Raw genomic sequence first — 23,406 nt, 5'->3', positions numbered from 1 at the left:
AACCTCTGACGTAGTACACATAATCTGTGACGTGTACACATAACGTTTCGTACTAAATAGTGTACGAAACTTATATTTCGTATTCAACTTTTTTTGCGCGAAGGAATTTATGATAAATTTTCATAATATTTCCCTTAAGAACGATTTAAGCAAAATAATTAAAGCGATGATAAAAGTAATTTTGAGCATAAATAAACATTTTCAAGGCTTTTTTACATGAAATAAGCACTTTTCAAGCACTTTTTCAAGGCCAACCTTTGTTCAAGGGCTTTTCAAGCCTTGGACTCGTTTTCAAGCACTTTTCAAGCCCTGTGCGAACCCTGTAAAAGCAATATGTCAAGGGACATTGAAAATAGTTTGCGTAACATTTGCTGCATATTCTAAGTGGAAAAGGGGCCATAATTATGACAAAATGCTTGATAGAGTTGTCTGCTCTTGTTTATAGGTTGGGGTCATGTTGGTAAACAAGTATGCAAAATATGAAAGCAATATGTCAAGGGACAAAGAAAATATTTGGGTACAAAAAATTAAACATTTGCACGCTAACGCAGACGCTAACGCTGACGCCGGGGTGAGTAGGATAGCTCCACTATATATATTTTATATATAATAGTCGAACTAAAAAGTGCTCGATGGGCGCACATCGCGTTGGACCATAACATATGCCTCTGTCCCAAATTGAAGTCAAATAGAGGCATGCCCCATATTTCACATAATGGATTCATCGTCAGAGTGCACATATGTGTGTTAACTTCTGGAAAATGGAGAACATCTCTGTTCATAAAATTCTTAAACACCAGGGTTTGACAAATCCCCTCGCCCGCTTGTAATTACGAGTAGAACTCGGCTCCGGACGAGTGAATATTCCGACAGCGCTCGTCCTGCAGGGCGAGAGGCATTTCTGGCCGAAAAGATCTAAATTTAAAGTTTTAACACATCTTTACCATACAAAACAACGTTTAATCGGCAATTTAAAATTTACCGGATGTTGATTTCTCCACACTGCCATAAAATAAGTCCTGTTCCCGTTACACCCTGATACCGGTATGTTCCGTGAATGTATCTTTTCAGTACGGCAGTGCTCCAGCTAGGATTTGAAAAGGGCAGGGGGGCTTTTTTGTCAACACTTTCGACGCGCAGTATTTTGTCCAAAGGGCACTTTCGACTTGAAGTATTTTGTGAAAAGGGCACGTTCGAGCGCACAGGTGTTTCTGGAATGCTTCCTATTGCATGTTAATTTATATGTTATAAATAATTGTATTATTCCCATTATTATTAAACCATTCAAATATAATGTCTACAATGAGGATTAAACTAATTACAATGTAATAAGAGATTTATGAATTATCATATGTAAAAAAAAAAAAAAATATGTTTTTTTTTTTGAGGGGGGGGGGGCAGGGCGGGGGTTCGGGGGGGGCAGGGTGGAGGTTCGGGAGGGCAGGGTGCGGCGCCCTTCGATACAGGCCTAGCTGGAGCACTGATATACGGTCTTTTAATACTACTAAAAAATTAGTCTTAATTCATCACATCTTTACAGGGTATAAGAGCCAGCCACCAGCCAAATTGGCCGTTTGAAATCAGATTTGGGCCGGTTGAAAATCGCTCATATTTGGACAATCTGCAATTGACTTTTTGAAATTTGCGTGTCTTTCCGGTACTTTTGCTCCTTTTTGCTATTAAGCAAAGGCAGCACTTGATTATCTTCCTTAACACATTACAACAACAACAACAATGATAAGGCGCAAATTGGAATCGGTCAAAAAGCAGTCAAATATTTTGACTTTCTTTTCATTACATGGCGAGATTTTGTTCCTGATTGCTTGCGTTTTTTTGTGTTAATGTAAATTTTTTGTTGTTGTGAAAGTTTGTTTTAATTTACTTACGTTTCAAACTAGATGTGTCACACAAAATGTGCATGGTAGACGTGTATACCGTCTTTATCCTAATAAACGCGCCTGGGCACTATGCAAATCAGAAAGAGGGCACGTTTATTTCACCCTCCTTTAGGTATAATATGAGCCAACACCTAAAATGTGTAAACCGGTATTTGTGAAAAGTTCAAAGTTCATTGAGCAATTATAAACATATCACAAATAGTTTTATAAATACTACATCCTATTATCATGCGAAATGAAAGGGCCGTTGTCAATATGACCGTAGTGAGAACTGAAACAGTGCGCGTGGCCGAGATATGAACAGTGTTAATAAGTGAAGGTTTATGGTTACGGTAGCTTCGGCCCAGCATACCGCATATTGAACAACCTGGGTAGATCCGTATTTTAAATGCACGGTGTAAAAAAAAATGTAACATGAATTTGACATTTTAAACTGAAAACACCGATACAATACAGTGATTTTTTTTTGATTTTTTTTGTTACAGCCTGTGGCATTTGGATTGGGAAAATTAGCGCTATAAACCATGAAATTGTGAAAAATAGCGCCATAAACCATGAAATTGGGAAACATTATAAATATGATTATAAGAACAGAATTAAAATTATTAACGGGGCCTTTTCACAGATTTTGGCATTTTTTTAACTTATTCATTAAATGCTTTATATTGATAAATGTAAACATTGGATTATAAAAGCTCCAGTAAAAAATCAAGAAAAACATTTAAAAAAGGGAAAAGAACATTGCCCAGAGCAGGTTTCGAACCAGTGACCCCTGGAGTCCTGCCAGAGTCCTGAAGTAAAAACGCTTTAGCCTACTGAGCTATTCAGCCGAGTACACATTCTTGACGTATTTTATACCTTATATAAGCAATCTTCGTAGTTTCACAAAATTTAACGACAAAAACAGAACTCTCCAAATTATTCAATTGTTTCGCGTTGCAACGATTTATAATTTTTAGGTTTTAAAATCGTCAAAAGATGCATATAATGGCTATATTAGAGCATGGTTAATGTTCAGTATTACTGTTTCCTCACAAATATCATAACTAAAACGAAAAATTACGAATCTGAAACAACTTTTTTCAATTTTGTCAATTTACCAAAGCGTGAAAAGATCCCTTTAAAATTTGTTTGACAGCATTTTTATATTATAAAGTGCTAATTTAATGTGTTCTTACAATCATTAACAATGAAGACAATGTTAAGTTTATATCCTTCTACATGCATATTGAACTTGCAATAATCTATATAGAGTCTTAAATATACCATTTAATCATAACCTCTTTAACAGTAAGAATTTAATTCAGTATTTTTTTAAATTAAATATCATGGTAAAAACATTAACAAATATTTAAAAAAAAACGCTTTAGTGGTCTTGCTATGTCAATGATGTATTAAATGGAGTTAAAATAATTTATTTCATTTCTTTACCTTTCAACATCTTGCACTTGACATCCTCCGTTCAATGCTATTTCAGTAAACTGTAAAGTGTGAAAAAACATAATAAAGCAGAATATGCATATGAATCTGATTATACACAGATCCACTAACATATAAATCATATCATGTTTGTCTCTTTCCATTTTCGAACGATACTCATCTTAAATGCATTAACTTTGTGAGTACCGGTAGACTAACTCCGATTTCCCAACACTGATTTCCGTGATGCACATTCACTGTGAAGATTTCTAATAAATATTTGTTGTTTTTATCTCAAACATTGCATTTTGCATTAATTGACACATGCATTAAATTATTCCGTAATAACCATATGATATCCGTTGTTAATTTGAATGTTATTTATCATTTTCGCCGCTCTAGCAAATTTCTCGTCTGCTTGCCGCCATCTTGGACGTGTGTAAAAACAAGCGTTTACAATCGGGATACATCGACTATCGTCGGTATCCTCCGCAATATAGAGAGAGATGTGGATAGCAACGTAAAATCGTATTCGGCTAAATTCGCGAACAATACGTCAGTTGTTGTTCGGCGACGACTCAACAAGCTCGATCGGCACTCCTTCGAAATTATTGCTAAATTACATTGTAATCTTATTGGCTTTATTGGGAAAATTTTGTCTTTTTTTGGGAAATTTTAATCAAATTTTTGGGAAAAAACGGCATTTTTTGCAATTGGGAAGCAGCCGAATATCGGCTGTAATTTTGGGCAAAAAAAAAAATCACAGCAATAATAAAATCGCCTGCATGTTGGAGTTTATTTCTTACATCAATCTGTTCCAAATACAGTACACTCCACGCGGTTTCCCCAAAGAATGCGCTCACTCTGCGTTTTTATTCCTGCTAGCGAGTGTTTACGCGGGGTTTGAAAGCGAGGTAAAACGTGGCGTTCCGCCGAGTTCGCTATACCCGCGGCGTGTATAACTTTAGCCTAGTCGCAGGCTTTTTCCGCTCCATTTTGGGAAAACGCCACAGGGGAATTTTGGGAATTTCGCGCCGTGAAAACTCCCATTTTGGGAAAAAAATTAATCGCAAAATTTGCTCAATTGGGAAAAATTATCGCATGTAAATAGTGTTTCTTATATTTCAAAGAAGCTGTTAACTGGTAAATAACGACTATTTGGATAACTTATTATTAAAATTTAACAAAATATTATGAACATGTGTGATAAGTGCAGGTTTTTAAATCTGAATTTGGGGAAAAGGCTTGGCCTTTTTTTGAGGTGAAAAAAATCTCGCGAAGCGCCAGATTTTGAGGAAAATAAGGAAAGTCTTAAATAATCATTAACATATTTTACAGTTTTTAAAACAATCTAAAGGCAACAGATAATTTAATTATGCAATACTTTTTATTTTCTACACCGGATCAGGTCAACTTATATATTTTAAGGGTAAAAAAAAAAAAAAAAAAAATTTTTTTTTTTTTTTGGAATTGGGAATTTTTTTTTCAATTGGGAAAAAAACAACCAGATTTACATTGGGAATGGGGCCGAATTTCGGACCCGTGGCATAGGGCGGAAAAAGCCTGAGTCCGTACATGCAGACAATTTCAGTTCTTATCAGCGACCGCCACGCAACACCGCGTTAGCAGTCTGCTACTGGGCATGCCTAAAAATAAAAACATTGTCATTAAAAATTGTTTAAATACTGTGGCTTATAAAAATAAAGATAATTGTATAAACAATTCATATATGTTTTTATTCACAGGTACGTCGACAATATGAATGAATAAACGACATGTTAAGCGTTTTGACCAATTAATATTCAAATTCACAACACATATAACACCAGAATAAATGTTCCGTTTAATTTCCAAATGAGAATAATTGTTTGTAATCCAAAATACGCTTCCGATTTTTAATGTTAACACGACGTTTACAAATGCTTCCAATATACAGTCATCATGTAAATTTCCCGAAAAAAGAGCGCAAAAAACATGCTACAATGTAAAAGGTTTATGCTTGAAAAGCGTGGAAAGTGTGCGTGTATTGATTTTTTTATACAAACTTTGTAGTGCAGAGAACACTGAATTCTGTTGATTTCGGTTAAAAGTTTCTTTGGTATTTTTTAACACAATTATATCGCAAATAATTTTTATTTCCTCCAAATTAATTTCAATTCAAATATCTTTATTGTTACGGTATTTTAGTATAGTAATTATTGAAACAGTTATTGTACTGTATACTGATCAAAGAGAACATCTGGACGGAACTTGATAAAGTGTTTGGCGTTATGTGTTGTTTTGACAAAAGGGATTAACATGGGTGAATTTCACTCTGCCGATTTGGTCCATAATTACTGGTAAACATTGTTTTGAATGTAGACACAACTAGAACACAACTGTGAATATTTAATGCAACTCTCAACTCAATAGTTATCACCTTCTTTTAGCAATCAATGGAATAACCTACCTACGAAGAGAAAATAAATGCTTTCGTGAGCAGTGAATTGACTTTGTTCCGACAATTAAAACCATTCCTTATGCATTCGTTTACTTGAGTAAGTTATGCATTCCGACAGGAAGCGGCTCCCGTTTGATAACGTCAAACTGTCAATTCACACAGATTTCCAAGACTTTTAATATGGTCCTCGATCATTTGTTTACATGTTCAGTATAGAAAAAACACCTGCCAACATGAAAACTTTGGATTAAATTATCAAAATAAAAACAATGTTGCAAACTGTGATTATAATAATTGGTAAGTATCAGTTTAAAGACAACGATTTGTTTGTTGTAAATCAACGAGTTTTCTATACAACTACTTCTACAACCACGTGGGGATCGATCTATCTTAGTTTGTTTTTTTAATGGTATATTATACATATTTAAATAAATATATATATGTTCTTGTAATAAATGTAACTTTATTTGAAAATCAGGAAGTCAAAAAAAGTTCAATTGATTGTTATCTCGTAAAACACGGAGTTTCCCCGCGTTGCCAACACCGAGAGCCACCGCGTAGGCTTATAAATTTTTCCAAATCATGCAAACACCGCGTATCACGAAATATTCCTAATCTCCCTCGGCGTTACTGCACGCGGCGTATGGAGGGAAATTGGGGAAAACTCGTGGAGTGTACTGTATATATGTTATTATTATTATTATTATTATTAAAGTTTTATTTCTATATTTTATATATATTATATTTCTATAAGGTTCTTGCCAATTACCTTGTTGATAAAAAAAATTTCCTTCAATAAAATGCAATTACTTTACCCCTTAACAGCCGAGAAATGGGGGCGCTAATATTTTGATCACTCCTTCATTTTATTATACGATAGGGGCACGTTTATTAGGGCACGAGCGTATATAATATTAGGATAAAGACAGTATCTGCAACCCAAGAGATGAGATGAGGACTGTCATCAAAGATAAACTATTACAGGGTTCGCCAAAACCGTCGGTCCGCCGGTCCTGACCGGCAAATTTTTCTAAGGACCGACAAGTGATTTAAGATAATCGGTCCGACTGACCGACACAATCGGATGAAAAATGAAAAGATCACTCAAAGTGTATAATATGCTATTGGATTAAAAGAAGGTAAATGCTTTTTGTTCAACTTCTGTCAAAATCCTTTTTTTCTTACCTTCATTTTGATGTTTTGATGTTTAAAGTTGGATTAGAATTGACTATCACACGCGAGTTCAAAATCAATGGTCATTGTTTAAAAAGCAACCGAGTGCGTCCGCCATTTTATTTGTTCCATTTAATTTCTCCACAACAAAAACCGCATGAAAGAAAGTTTCAACAGGCATTTGTGAGCATTTCTGTTAAATAGTTTCATTATTATATTGTTCTGTGAAGGATATATTTTAATTTACACACCAACAATTTCTGAAATCAAAATTAGATTTTTCAGCCGATGTACTATATTTCGGATATTTTAAAATTCGGACATAGGGATATTTACCGGTATGTTTTGATAGTTTGTAGCAATATGTTTTGTGTTATTTCAGACAACAAGAATGGATGGTGGTAATTATCATGGACCTTTCTATCAAGAAATAGGTGTGAAAGACATTCATTTAATTGAACCTGGAAATCAACCATCTCAGCTAAGAGAAAATATTTTAACAATACAGTTGGTGTTGTTTTAGAACTTGTGAAAACGGCTAATGAACAGAAATTGAAGTCATTCAAAGTAGTGTGAATGGGTGTGTGCAATTAAGTCAAACTTGATTGGATGCCACCCTAACTTTTCAAGAACACGGATTTTGTAGAGCTGTGCAGGCTAAAAACAGTTTGACAAAAGAAGTCTAAAAAGAATACCTTTGGTTTATTATTAATATAATAATTGTTTAATTATATCGACTTTGGACATGTTTGTATTGTATTTCAATGTGATCAAAACCAATAAACATCAAAAAGGTACTCTCTTTTGTTGTGTTTTGCTGTTATAGTTTAGTCGGACAGTGGGACTGACAGAAACTGATTCGGACTGACAAAAATTTCAAGTCTGTCAGTCCAAATGACTGACAGATTTTTCAAGTTTTGGCGAACCCTGTCCTTGTAACAGTTAAATATGATAAATAAATAAACTATGTAACTGTCAACAATTTTATTTTGTCATGAATTCATATGTATATAATCACATTATTGGATGTCACTGATATTTTAATTTTTACTAATAACTAATTTAGACTAATTAAAACTGAATTGCACTTTCCTTGTGCATTATTTTGTTATTAATGATATAATTAGCAATTGTAATTAAAACTTATTGATATTTTTAAAATTTAACTCAATGATATTAATAATATTTAAAAGCAAAAAAAAAATAAATTTTTATTTAATGAATTTGTGGAATTTAAGGAAAAGTTAATAACTTTACAACTTAAAAAAAAAACTGTTTTGAATGCAATCAATTCATTAATAATAATTAATACAGTGATAAACTATTTAAAGAAAATGTTTGCATGATAATGTGCTAATCTCATCTTATCCCCCTTTAAAGATGTCACCTAATCTCATCAATGCTGATTAAAGGGCCTGTATATTGCACCCATTATAATCTAGCTGTTATCTTGTGTAATACACTTGCGAATCTAATCAAAGCTTGTATATTGCACCATAATTGCCTAATATCTTGTATAATGGTAGGTGTGTGTTGTTATTTAATATTAGCGAAATAATGAAATTGCTGTCACATTTATTTGGCTACCAAAATTAAAGATAACACAATAGCCATGTATCCCAGTAAACCTGTTAAAAGGCAAGTGTAAAAAAATTAGACTGTAAAAAAATAAACACCAGGTATTGAATAAAATCTATATTTTTCTTAAGCCTTGTAACTCAGGGCTTTTTTTCAGCTTATTTTATAGCTGTTATTCAGTCATATTTCCAATGGAAAAACAATACATCTGTTACCCAATTCCAGTAAAAAAAAATCACAAAGGATATCATAGTTTTAATTTTAAAAATTGAGAAAACAACATAGTAGTTTCTAAATTTTGGTTGAATTAAGTCTTGAACTCCCAATTTCATGAGTAAAAGAGCAGTATATTTTTTTTTTGGTTTATTGTGTGGATATTTTCACAAAATAACGTTGTTTTTAATGGTGTAACAGTATATACTGGTAATAGGAAGTTGATACTGATATTGACTGATATTGACATTATCAAATAGAATATTCAGGATAATTGCTTTATATTGATGTATTTACAATTTAATGTCCCAAGTGTACAGATTTGGCCTAAAATCATGCTAGATCCTTTCAGCAAACAATTCAAGTTTCCTCTATCTTTATAATTATACTAATATGAAATGATTATTTTATTGGCTCTAGGAGAAGTGCCCCCCCGGAGAACTGCCCCCCCCAAAGATTTTTCACTGGGCGGAGAACTGCCCCCTCACTGTTTTTGTATAGGGCGGAGAACTGCCCCCCTGCTGATTAATAAGGGGCGGAGAACTGCCCCCCTGTCAGAATTGATGACCCGGAGAAGTGCCCCCTAATTAAAGAAATAGCGGTGATATATAAAGCGAGTATTATAATGACAATAACGCCAGTAACTTTCTTGCTATTATGTATGGAAATTGAGTGAAATTTCAAAAGTAATATAAAGTTGTACAAGTAATAAAAGTTATAAAACGGCATAAAATACCTACCTCGGCATGGACGTCGTCACGTCGCCAACTTGATAATCACGTGATTTTCGTCAATGTGAACAAAGAAAAACAAATAACTTTTTGCTAATAAAAAGTTTTCGCGGCTGAATTATTTGATATTTTCCCCGTAAAAAAACAAACAATTAGCATGCAATTTAATCCATCCTTATGCCAGCTGAAAACAATAATTTATTTGTTTGTTTTCGCCAATTACGGATTTGGATGGTTCAATATAATAAACCCGTATGCGGCTTTATTCAAAGCTAACAAGTTCTTAACAATTAAGGTCGGTCCGGTCTACCAATTAAAAGATCGCGGTACTTATCGTTAACGGTAACAAGTTCTCTACCTGCCTTATTAGCTGCTAATTAAAGCAACTGTTACCGATTTTGTTTGTTTGGCATGTCGACATGATCTGCTCAAAATGCAAACTGCGGACGACTCGACGGTCTGGCGATGCTACCGACGGATAAGGTACTAGAAGACATGAATTAACTAAACAACATAAATAAATTGCTTATAAATTCAACTTCACTTCACTTTTTTCTTCAAGTCAGCTAAATTATTGCCTTTGCCTTGCCTATTAATTTACTTTTTTATATGTCAATTAACGTTTTTTCCATGGGTCAATACTTTCTTTATAATGTAAATTAATTTCGATGTAACTTTTCCTCCATAAGTACCGAGTTGCACGTCTATATTTAGTTGCAACACATTGCCAGTATTAACACGCACGCGTTTCCTGTGTGGATCTCGACTATGTTTCGCGCTCTTATTAAAACACGACTTTTACAAGGCATTCATGTATAGTGAGTGGTGCAGATGCGTACCAAGGGCCTTAAACAGTATTATCCCATGCCTCTAGACAATTTGTGTTATTCAGTTCGATAAATGGTAATATACTTGTACTGAAATTAAATTGTTACCGGATAAAATGTGTACGGCGATAACGTAAAATTACCCGTAAGTATTGTTTTCACTACGTAACTAATAACTAATATGACACCGGGGGGCAGTTCTCCGCCCCTACAGATTTGATGGGGGGGGGGCAGATATCCGCCTACTAAATTCTGACAGGGGGTCAGTTCTCCGCCCCTGCCGATTTGATGGGGGGGCACCTCTCCGCAACCTTTAAAATAAGGGGGCAGTTCTCCGGGGGGCAGTTCTCCGGGAGGGCACTTCTCCGGATCCCTATTTTATTTGTATTCCATATTACTGACTGTTTGGGTATTTCTTAGAATAAATGAAAAAATAAAGTTGTCAAGTACATATATCATGTTGACAAAACACAAGAATTATTGATAACATGTTTTAATAGGATTTTATAAACTGCAAAATACATGTACATTTATCCCCAAAAAAATTCTGCCACTTGTGACATAAATCACATTCAATAGCTTTTTCTTGTTCACTAACAATGTTCTTACAATCTAAACAAAGATCCCACATCTGTTCATGAATTCTAACACAAGAACATCAAAGGTGTGCTTTTACTCAATTTATTAATACAATAGTTATAATTGTTTAAGTAACATACTATTCCACTTTAAATTACCATCAAAGAACATCAACGGTGTGCTTTTACTCAATTTTTCAATGATCTCAATTAATGAAAGAAAAATTTCAGGCACTTAGATCAAATTTAATTGGTAAAATTTGTTTGAGGCTTCCCTAAAAACAACCATAAAAAAATACCCAGTAACTTTTACCAAAGACCTATAAAATGCATTCTATAGGTCTTTGTTTTTACTCACTCAGGACTCAACTTACATCCTTTTTTTTCCCAATAATTAATTATTAAGACACATAAAATGCACTGAATTTTCATACTAATCAATAAAGTTATTTTTTTCACATATCCCGTCATTATTACAAATAACTACTTCTAATATACATTTTCATATTATGTGGACATTTCACCCCCAAAATGGGGGTGAAACGTCTAGGGAGGAAACGTCTGGGGAGGAAACATCTTTGGGGGGGAAACGTCTGCCACCCGTCGTGACTATAGGAAACATGTCATAATTTCAGGGAAAGACATTGGCCTGTCATCAGATGTTAGAGCATTTATATTCCGAGGACCTTAGTTTAAATCCCCTGAATAGCAGCATACCTTGCATCGGATTGGTCATTAAATTCTTTCGACGGCCATTCTCCTGTCCTGTATTTGTTTGGATTAGTGATAGGTGGGTGGGGTAAACAATCACACACATTATAGAAATATGTTAACGAAAACATGTCACATAACTTGTTTGATTTAAAAAAAAAGAAGGCATTAGATGTACGATGGTATAACCAGCAGTCACTATACGTTACCTGTACACTAAAATAGCAGATGAGTGAAAATTTCCGGCACTTTTTGTGAAAAATGTTTTCGAATTAGTCACGTGACGACATCCGGATCGGAGTAAATTATTATTCAATGATCTAAAAAAAATCAACGGATTTTTATAACACTCTTCTACTGGTCTTTTTAAGAACAGCTATTCTAATTATTTTCTAAATGTTTTGTATAGTATACAAAATATTTTTTTATGAAATAGGTTGCATTGCACCATAATTAATTCCCAAAAAAATCGTCTACCTCCGCAAACTCCTCGCATTACATACTGTACATCAATCTCCACGCAGAGTTGTCGTTCCTTGCTATCACATACAACTCTGCGTAAGGCTCAGCACGCCATTTTGTCTACCAAATAGCTAAAACCGAACAAACGCATTCAATGTATATTTGATTGGATATTTAAGATCGCATGCATTAAATTAAGAAATATGACTTTAAAATGTACGATAATTCGTGCAAAAACTTGCGAGTTTTAATGTAACTCTTTGGAACTATTTTATCACCCATTTACGCAGATGGAATCATTCCATGCACTTCACAAATGTAAACAATTAAACATACTTTTTTATTGAGTGACGTTAGGAATTGCTTCGACGTGTGTATGTATGTTGGTTTCTCAACATAAAAAACATATAAATTTTATATAATAATGAATTAAGACTGATATAAGATATCATGGTATGAGATGGTTTTCTTTAATGCAGTTAATGCAATGTAACCGTCGTGCAAGAGATTGTTTAGTATACTGTAACCTCAATGATGGACGCTTGGAATGATCATGACATGAATGAGACGCTTTCATAACAATAGTCCGTTCTGAGCCCAACACAGAGGTGAATGTAATGTGACCGTCGTGCAAGAGATTGACTGTACATAGCTATAAGGTCACAATATACTAAATAGTTTCCCTATATAATTCAATGTAAAAGCGACATCTTTAAGCGAAAATAAACGCAACATTTTCACATAGAGACCCACATAACCATACATTTTCTTAAAGGCCATTCTAAGCGGAGTGGATTTGTGCAATAAAAAAGATATGTCATGTACGAACCAAAAAAGAACTTGTCAAAAGTCAAAATCGACTGTTTTTGCAACTTTTTTTCCAGCCGTTTTATAGTGGAATGTAACCACCTTTTTCAGTGCAATGTTTTACTCTAGTCTATTAGTGCAATGTTTTACTCTAGTCTATTAATTTATCATATTTCAGGGATTTAGTAGTGAGCACCTATTCATGCCCTACTACTTTCTCCAAAAGATAAAGCAAGAAGAATAGTTTAAAGTGTACAACATGCCTTCGAACAAACTATGGTATTTTTTAGAGAGTACAGCACTACATGAAACGGTTATTTAGTATACTGTAACCTATAACCGGAAAAGGTTAAATCTCTGCGTGGAGTTTGATCAGAATGGCTCCCTGATTAACTGACAAAACATAACTTTATACTGATTAACTCACAAAAGATAGCTTTATACAAAGATCAATAGATTTTACGTACATTTGTTTTTGAAAAATCTTTCTTTATAACTGTAGGAAAATAAATGTACAGAAGGTTAACCTTGTTTCGATCGGAAGGATCTGAATCTCGATTTACCGGTACACTCAATAATAAAAGCATTTACATGTTTTCACTTGTTTAATTCGGCGTACTAAAATCCTGTTTGAGTTATATATTAACCGGTTGAGAGAAATAATGCAGCGGGAGAAATCAACGCAAATGGAATAACACAGATTTTCTCACTGTGACATGCACATTAATTACAATTGTTTTATATGCACCAATAACTGTTGCCTACATAAATAACCTTGGATCTTACAATTTAGATAATTATTTACATTAGTTTTGAAAATAAAAGTATGAGTTAATGTGCGATAAAGTGTATTGTGTGTGCTTAAATTTATTATGAAACAATAATAAATAAATAAATTAATTAATTAAATAGCAATACATTGATTTATGTACATGCCACATACATTTCAGTGGCAACATTCTTTTTTTTAGTTTTTTAATATTACTTAATTTGAAATTAAGCTTTTTTTCACGGCTGTTAATCACGAGCGCCACCTCTTTTTGCGAATTGAGGATAATTCTTCAGGGTGAGTAGATTTTATGTTTTTCAACATATTTCGTAATATTTAAAAATCAAAGCGCTGAAGGCACTGGATTTGTTCGCTGTTGTATAATCTTAGACGCAACTCAGTTTTCAAAATTATGTTATAGCTTTTTATATCGCAAGTATGAAATGACCACAACCCATTCAAATTTATAAAGAGTGTGTCTTAAAACACAGGTCGAGATGTGTTGTTTTTTTCAAATCATTGATACAGATTATCAGTGTTCACAGGCTTATCTTATTTGACATGCATTAAGCCCCGTTTCCCTGAAAACAGCGAATATGTACAGATTTCAATGATAAACAATGGACAGGCCAACGTTGTCTTACAAGCTGTTAAATACACAATATGTACTGTACCAGTGAGAACAGTGAGAACAGGCAGATGATAAAATGGAATGGAAACTACACGAAAGAAGAACAGCAAACTGAAACGAGAACACGAAATACACTTGGTGCTTTGCAGACTTCTCTTGACCATTCTGCTGCAAAGTTACAAATTAAATCAAAGCGCTGAAGGCTCTGAATTTGTTCGCTGTCGTATTATCTAAGACGCAACTCAGTTTTTAAAATTATGTAATAGTTTTTTATATCGCAAGTTTGAAATGACCACAACCCATTGAAATTTATGAAGAGTGTGTCTTAAAACACAGGTCGAGATGTTTTTTTCTTTCAAATCATTGATACAGCTAATCAGTGTTCACAGGCTAATCTTATTTGACATGCATTAAGCCCCGTTTCCCTGAAAACAGCCAATTTGTACAGATTTCAATGATAAACACTGGACAGGCCAACGTTGTCTTACAAGCTGTTAAATACATAATATGTACTGTACCAGTGAGAACAGGCAGATGCGGTGGTTAGAGAAGACGCTTTTAGCATTCTGTCGTCTGCTAAATTTTACTGGAGTTATCCACACAGGCAGTCATGGGTTACGGTTCCTAGCGTAGCTAAGGCACACTGATTTGCAAAATTCGGTCTGCATTATTTGTGAGCTAACGCTCACCAATAAAAACGGGCATAACTATGCTTGGGAGTAACTATAACCCGGGTAATTATATTCAGATTCGGCGATATCTTGGAGAGAATTAATTGCCAATTACATTAAATTGGCACAACTCGTTTGGTTCTCTGATATACATGATTCTTTAACTTTTAATATGTGACAAAATGAAATTTTTCATTTCGACAATCTGAGGGCAATTCTACTTTAACTCGATTATTTTGCGTTATTTTAATTATAAGCAACTACTGTGTAATATTAATGTGTACAACGGTATTTGTGTCTTTTTAAGGTATATAATAATTTAGATATTTAACACACATTTGGCTTCTATTTTATATTATTGAACTGTATAATACGAACATTTAAAGTAGTGATGTGCATAACTGTATGAACTACTTAACTCGCAGTTTAACTAGTGTTACATATTATTATTTGAGATAAAAAAAAGTGAATATTGAATCCACAATTAAGCTGCTATTTGCTGTATTGGATGTAAATAACATAAATATTTATTATAATGTGCATCAGGGTATGAACTAATAAATTAACAGTTTAGCCATACTATATTTTTTTATACTTAAATAGTATAAAATTGACAATAATATTATCATGTGTAAAGCAGACAACCCAATCAACAGTTTAAACAAAGCTACATATGATTATTGTGAATCATTTTTATTGAATATGAGAATATTGAATAGACAGTGTATCAATCAGAGCGTATGTTTAAAAAATATTGGCCGTAAAGTATTAATTTCTAAAGATATATTTTAAATGAAAATGAAATAATTTTAAAATTTGTTTTACAGAAAGGTACTTATAGCGTGATTTCTGATCACCAAGTACACAGATAATGATCTGATATACTTAAGGATTGACCTAAAACTACTTAACTTTGACTTAACTATACCTTGCTAATAATGATATAGATTTTGTTCTCGAATCGTTTACGTTCACACCTTTTAATATGACGCAATACAATCGGAGTCAATTTTGAAAATTAGACGTTCTGAAGATCATTGCATTAGATTTAAAAAAAATCATAAAACAATTTTTCGTAGTTTATGAATTAAAAATAACTTTTTTTCAAAAGATTTTCATAATTGGCACTAATTGATATCATGCAGTTATTTTCTTAAATATGATCATTTTTAGTCCATAGCCACATGAAGTGTCATCCGGTTATATGCGAAGATAACTAATAGTAATGCTTTTGTATGTGAATTTAAATGCACAATTATTGACACTTTTAAGAAAGAATAGTTTGGTGTTATGAATAGAATTTCCATTCTTGATATGTATAGCATGTTTAAAACTACTCTTGAATATGAAAACTACTGATATTTATTGGCCAAGAGTCTACGTTTTTACTTTGTGAAATTAAGGGCTTCTGCCCATCCATTGAGAATTAAGACAGGAAGATACACACGCAACAATATCCCCCGTGAAGAATGTTATAGCCTTTGTTGTAATCAACGGGACATAGTGAATGAATTCCATTTTATTTTTGTTTGTTCATGTTACCGTTTTTAAAGCAAATATATATTAAACGTTTATATTACATGAATCCACCTGTTGTAAAGTTCCATAGTTTATTATCATCAACATGTAAATTTGAAATTAAACGTGTGTAAATATGTAAAGACAGCTTTAACGGTACGAAATACTATTTTAAATACCACTACTCAAATTAATAGTTTGATATTATTCCATTAAAAAAAGTTTATGTATCACTTTGCAGTCACTGATAATATTTGAATTATAATTATATATACCAAAGAAAAATAAAAGTAATAGTTTGTCCTTACTACCTTTAAAATTATTATGTTTCTCCTGTTCAAAATCGTTATTGCCCAAAATACATAGTAATACATTATAACTAACTATTAGATCATATCATAGTTGTGTCTAGAACATATTTATAAAATACATACGGGTATTTTTATATAGCAATATACATTCTAAAATTATTAATATTTTAGATCTTAACATAGTTGTGTTTAGAACATATCTATACATAGAAAAAGATATACACAAACAACAACAACAACACAAACAAAACAGATGTATTAATATATAAAAGTATTTTATTTAGTTATTGATAATTTTCAATAGAAGATACACATATATATTCTTAACTTTCTAAAATAGTTTCATTATTAGAGCTCATTAAGTTATAAAAGTTTAGCGGTGAATCGCTTGATGAATACCAACTATAAAGATAATGTAATCGTATTTCATTGTATTTGGTTCACTTGATGAAATCATGGTATTCGCAATTCAGATATCGAATTCGTTTGTAGAACAATTATTACATATTCTGTTCTCTTTTTGTACATTATTGTGTCTACCCAGTTCGATTTGTAATTTGTGGTTTGAGGCTTGAAATTTCGGAAGTGCAATCTTATATGTTGGTGTAAAAGGGACCTTTTCACAGATTTTTGCATGTATTGAAGTGTGTCTTATTTTCGATGCCCAGCAGATTCGCCCAGCTTCATTTAGTGATTTTAACAGTAAATAGCAATTTCTCGGATAACGATGGGCGGGCATTTGTAAAAGGTTACACAAATAACTAATACAATTTGTAAAATAGTTTACACACAGTGGATGTCTACCACATTCTCCCAGCACAATACAATTATTTGTGTTTTATTAAGTTTCAGGATTTTTTTTACAAAAAGTGGTGTGAACAGTTTCGATTGCTTGTATGTACTCATATCCCCATATTTGGGATCCGTAACAAAGAATGGGTTTGAACATGGAATCAATTTTTTTGAACATTTGGAGAGGTTGGAAGTAACAAAATGGCTTTTGAAAGTTATTTATTGAGAATTTAGCCTTTGTGACTGGGCAGCTAGCTTATTAAGTGCAAATTTCCATGATAATGAGGGGGGTACAAATAAGGCCCATATACTTGTATACTGGTATTGTTTTGACTTCTTTGCCCCGAAAATACCAACGTTCGGTGCTTTTTAATACTCCACCATTACGAAATACAATTATCTCGGTTTTATTGAGATTTACTTCCATTTCTGTGTTTTGACAAAATAACTCCATTTAATTAATGTGTTCTTGTAGTTTTTGTTTTGTTTGCGCGCGTTTTGCAGCAGCAATTAAACAAATCATGTCGGGAATATCATTGGTGACAAAAATACCCGAACCACAGTTTTCACGCAGAAAGGTAGAAAACTCGTCAATAAAGAGGGCAAATATTGTCAAACTTTTTTATCTCCTTGTCTGGTGCCGATGTTACAAGAGAACCAATTGGTAACAGTGTGCTCAACTGATTGTGTGTTATAATCATTTGAGCATGTATATTTCTATTGCACTTTTAAGCAGGATTTTAAGTTCTTATGCATAGCCTTTAGAACATTCAGAAATTGTCTATGTAAGCCTTTCCGTTCAAGACATTTAAACAATTTAAAATGGTTAATTAAATCAAACTCTTTGTTTTAATCAGCATATAAACAATAGAATCTGCCTTATTTTTCGATAGATATTTATGTATCATAGCTTGAAGGCAAAAAATGTTGTCAACTGTCGAGTGCCCGCGTCTGAAACCAGCTTGCGATTCGTCGATTTTGTTATTTTTCTCGGCCCAAGAGTATAAACGAACATTACTTATTTCAGAAAATACTTTGTACATCGTGTTTGTAACAGAAATGCCGTTGTAATTTCCAGGGCTATGAGTTGTTCCCGATTTATAAATTTGACATATTATACTGGTTCCCCACGAAACTAGAAAATTACTTGAATCGATCATTTTGTTAAAGAGTTTACACAGATACGGTTTTATTTGGTTCGAGGTATACTTATAAATTTCCGCGGGGATATATCAACACCACAACTTTTGTTGTTCGTCAATTTGGACAATGATCGTTCGACTTCTTGTACGGTAAATGGTTCATTAGGTTCGTATGTTCATATATCAATAAATTTTGTATTTTCAGAATTGTCAATTTCCACGCCATCTGTAGCATAGAGTAGTTTACTAAAATGTGTATACCATTCATTAGCCATTAATATTTTAATTTATACACGGTTTAGTATTAGAACGTTTGAGTTTCCTCCAGAACATAGACGTATTGTTTCTTACATCAAGCAGTTGTTTTCTTTCATTGCGCTGAAAGTCTAAAAGCTTGTTTTTACAGATAGATTTAAATTCGTTTCTTAAATCTTTATATTCGCGCAAATGAGCTGCTAAATTTGTTAGTCTAAATTGACGGAGCGCCGCGTACTTATCTCGCTTTTTCTCGTCGCACTCAGAGTCCCACCACTCGGGCTGCGTTGCGTTGAGTGATCGTACTTGCATTTGCTTTCCAGCTGTTGCGTATAATAATATGATTTGCTTTATTGCTTCGTTAATATGAATGTTAATATAATTTGTAATTATTGTGCTGTTTGACTGGAGGGCGCTCTTAAATGTGGATACAAAGTCATGCATTCTGTTATCACGCCATTTAAATCGGGGTAACGGTTTCGTGATACTTGAGTTATGATATGTTTTGGGCGTTGTTGATGGTACAAAGGATTTCAATTCAATAGAACATGATAAAGGGAATTGATCAGGGGCATCTCTATCTCATACTCTGAAATCTTTCAAATGCGTATTAAAAAGTTCTGGTGATGCTATCATGTAGTCAACTACGCTTGACCCGTCATTCGAAAAACAATTGTATCGGATTCAAATCGGCCATTAAGAATATGGATATCAAAAGTGCAATATAGATTTATTCTATTTACATATACATTTTAATTATGATTTGGTAACCAACTATAGTATACTGACAAGTGACATTACTTTATTTATAATTATATGCTTTAAAGACGATGTACTCATGTATAAGTCTCAATACACTGTCTGTTCTGTTCTGTTATAAAACAAAACAATTGAAGGTTGTCAACTGAAGAACGCAAATTGATAGAATTCTTATAAAACCCAACTGTAGAAAATACAGAGTGACTGATTATTTTGGAAAATCTTCGTGTCCTAAAACAGTGTCACAAAAAATAAATTAACTTGACAATGTTTAAAAGAGCGGATGTCCGAAAACTTACATTTAGTAAATACGGTATTTATATTATATAATTCAATGAAGACCTACGTGCGTTTAGTCAAAGTGAGACACACGTGTTAATAGTGAAAAGTGAGTGGTAAAATGTAATATCAGTAACAAAGGGGCGTGGTCAAATGTAATATCAGTAACAAAAGGGCGTGGTCAAATGTAATATCAGTAACAAAAGGGCGTGGTCAAATGTAATATCAGAAACAAAGGGGCGTGGTCAAATGTAATATCAGTAACAAAGGGGCGTGGTCAAATGTAATATCAGTAACAAAGGGGCGTGGTTAAATGTAATGTCAGTAACAAAGGGGCGCATTCGAATGTTCGTTTCTTACGCTAATTATTAAACCTTATTCGGCTTACATGTTGTTGCTAACTTACTTTAACTAAAACAATGAGTGGAACTTAGTTACACAGCGGAGCATAAAAAAACGATGGTATGGTTGCCGAATTCATTTTCTGACATAACTATCGTATTTCAAAATTGAAGCTGGACGTTAAATCACTCAAGAGGTATTTTAAAACGACGTTCCAAAAATAGGCTAAACAGTCAACAAGCATGTTGGAACAGTCATCATGCATTTTTAAACAGGCATAAAGCATACTGAAACCGTCAATATATATGTTATTATAGCAATCAGCATGCTGTAATTTCTTTTACTTGAATATCATTTGATAACTTGTATAATTATATAACAAAACTAAATGACCTGCCGAGATGTCGGTCGGCTAAACGATTTGCCGGCCTAACCATATCTTTTCAAAACATCGATAGATTTTCAAATTATTGAACACACGTGCTCAGCAATGTGTAAAAGCAAGAACAAGACCCGATAGGTCTATGGTCATGATACACAATAGTCAAATGTTACATGAGGGAAATTTGTCCTTTAGACTTTATCAGGATAATAAATGTTAAACACACATTAATAACTTGCAAATATTTTGCAAAATGATCTACCAAAAATCATAAAAAAGGAAGTCACTTATTACAAGGTTAAGGTTACCATTGTAAAAATTAGAACTTAAAGATGTTGTAGCATTATAACTGTTTCCAGTATAGATGTAATTAGTTTGGTGGAATTGAAGAAAATAGGTCGACACAGTGTCAAGTAAATGAAACCAGTTCCGAGGCTCAAGGTCATAATTAAGCTTACAAGTTCAAATATCTTACCAAATCAAGCTCAATTACTTCCGTCGTAGTGCTTCGTGAGGTTTTCTGTGTCAACCTTCAGCTCATTGCATTTTAAGAGGACACATCGTTCACAAACTCTTATTTAAACGTGCTTATAATGTTTAATCTGAATACAATGCGTATCTAAGTCGCTTTCTTATCTGGGTAAAGTCAGAAGTTACTAAGTCGAATCTTCGAAAAAATCTCCAGCAATTTCAATTAAATTTTCGCAAGTGTAAATAATTCTGTTTAATCCGCAAGCTATATCCGATGACATAGCATAAAAGGTCACGTTCAGGCGATCTTTAAATATCAATATAAAGAAGTGAAACTCCAGCTGCTGGAGCAGTATTGAAGCCAAATCATGCCTCTTATCAGTCTGTTCTACACTTTATTTTCCAAATCCGAAAGGCTAAAAGGCAACGCACGTAGACGCATGAAGACAACGAGATATTCCAATATATATGTTAAAATATCCCATAATGTTATGCATTTGATTCATTTGCTAGTAATTATTGTATACTTTTTAACTGATTGTATGCAATAACATCTTATATAATTGTCAAATATTGTGAATACATTTTTATTGTTTTATATGTCACCTGTATTCGCATGTTGTCATCATCGGAAACGACATTCTTAATGTGTTTTGGGCACTGTAAGAAAACACATGTATATAACACACGCCTTGAACTACTGGTATTAGTAGATAGCCTGTATATAAATTTACTTATAACGGTATTATAATAATGAAGTCTAATTTGACGTTTTTTGACAATAGAATGTAAGCACATCCCTAGATTATATGCATCTTACCAACAGTCACTCTAGTAAAAAAAAAGTTTGATGCGAAATTTACGCCAGTTTTGTGTTTGTCATATTAAAATCGAACACGTCGCGGAAAAGCGGTCATTTTCGGTAGTAATCTATCGCTGGACGACAAAACGTTCTTAAATGTGTTGCTCATTTCTGCTTAGCATCTTGCTCCTTAAATAGTGAAATAGTGACCTTTACCATAAATAATTATAATAAATAATGAGTGATTATTAGTTTTAAAATGCACTCGCGATAGGAACAATGTTCTATTTTAAGTTTCATTTCGATACATGTAATTTAAATAATCTTTTGTTTTCTTTATGCGGAACTGGTAAACTTTTCTTAATTTAATCTGCAACCTTGATCTGTTTTTGGAATTACATATACGGATAGTTTAAACTTAAACCCTGTGCTCCAAAGCATCATTAGTAATTTGAATATAAGAATGTAGAGGGTTCCGCCCGATCCTGTTGTAGTTGTAAACTGCAACGTCAGATAGAGTTGCTTTTCACGCAAACCTTGAATTGACAAATATTTAAAGGAAGCATCAGTATATTTAAAACCATTCAATCATATAAAACAAGTATAAAAAGCGAAACAAAAAATATGCCAAATGCACTTTTATGTCAAAATGTTTAACATTATCCTCTGTGATGTCTCAGTCTTCATTTCTACAGTGACACAAACAACCCCACCTAGATTCACACGCCAATTAAAAATCCTGAAAACACCGAGTTGCACCATCCATGTAAAGCTGTAATGTGTCCGTCGACCCATGTTGTATCAGATTGAATCCATACTAAGTCATTGGTTTGTAGTTCAATTGTCCAGAATTCAGTAACCGTGGTAACACGACCGTGTCCTTCAGCAACCATAACATCAAAGGTTACCCCGTTTTTTATAATATTCAAATAGATTACATGGTCGACAGTCACCATGGCAGACAGGTGGAAATCATAAACACCGCTGACAGGCGCAATGAAAATTCCTGATGTTCCTTTGTATGCATTACCGACGTTTGTTTTTACCAGGTCAAATACAATCGTCTGAAGGTGACCAATGTTGACGCGATCCTGTTCCGAAATGCATGCAGTGAACGCCACGGTCATGGCCGGTACTGTAACAGAAATATTTCATTTACCGACTAGAGACTCTGATTCTACAGTATAAACATGCATGAGGACGTATATTAAGTGGTCAAACATGATGCTTATATTCGTTTTAATAATATCATGCAGTTTTGTAAAATACCGAATCACGCAAAACCCATATGCTTGCATAAATATTTGGTATTAAATATTTTTCATGAAAAAAGTGCCATTTTTGCATCTATCAAAGCTTGCAATGGGACTAAAATACTAACAATGGTGACCTTGTTAAACCGTTTTACAGTTGTGTTGTCATATAAAAAAAAGAATAACATTAAC

General features: G+C 33.3%; 1 protein-coding gene across 3 annotated transcripts in view; it reads right to left on the bottom strand.

The window, feature by feature from the left end:
* Positions 1 to 23,406, bottom strand: part of LOC127838452 (microtubule-associated protein RP/EB family member 1-like) — a 64,334-nt gene that overhangs the window by 29,610 nt on the left and 11,318 nt on the right. Inside the window, exon 1 of one of the 3 annotated variants that reach the window (XM_052366239.1) lies at positions 11,778 to 11,988. The exons of 1 other annotated variant lie outside the window; for it this stretch is intronic. The gene's annotated coding sequence lies outside the window, so the exon portion shown is untranslated. Of the gene's footprint in view, positions 1 to 11,777; positions 11,989 to 23,406 lie in introns of those variants that run through there. One more of the 3 variants, XM_052366238.1, reaches the window with a different exon arrangement.

The sequence above is a fragment of the Dreissena polymorpha genome, chromosome 7 (genome assembly GCF_020536995.1).
Source record: "Dreissena polymorpha isolate Duluth1 chromosome 7, UMN_Dpol_1.0, whole genome shotgun sequence".
NCBI classification, from domain to species: domain Eukaryota; kingdom Metazoa; phylum Mollusca; class Bivalvia; order Myida; family Dreissenidae; genus Dreissena; species Dreissena polymorpha.
The sequence above is the reverse complement of the archived record's forward strand: the minus strand, read 5'-3'. Positions and strand labels throughout refer to the sequence as shown.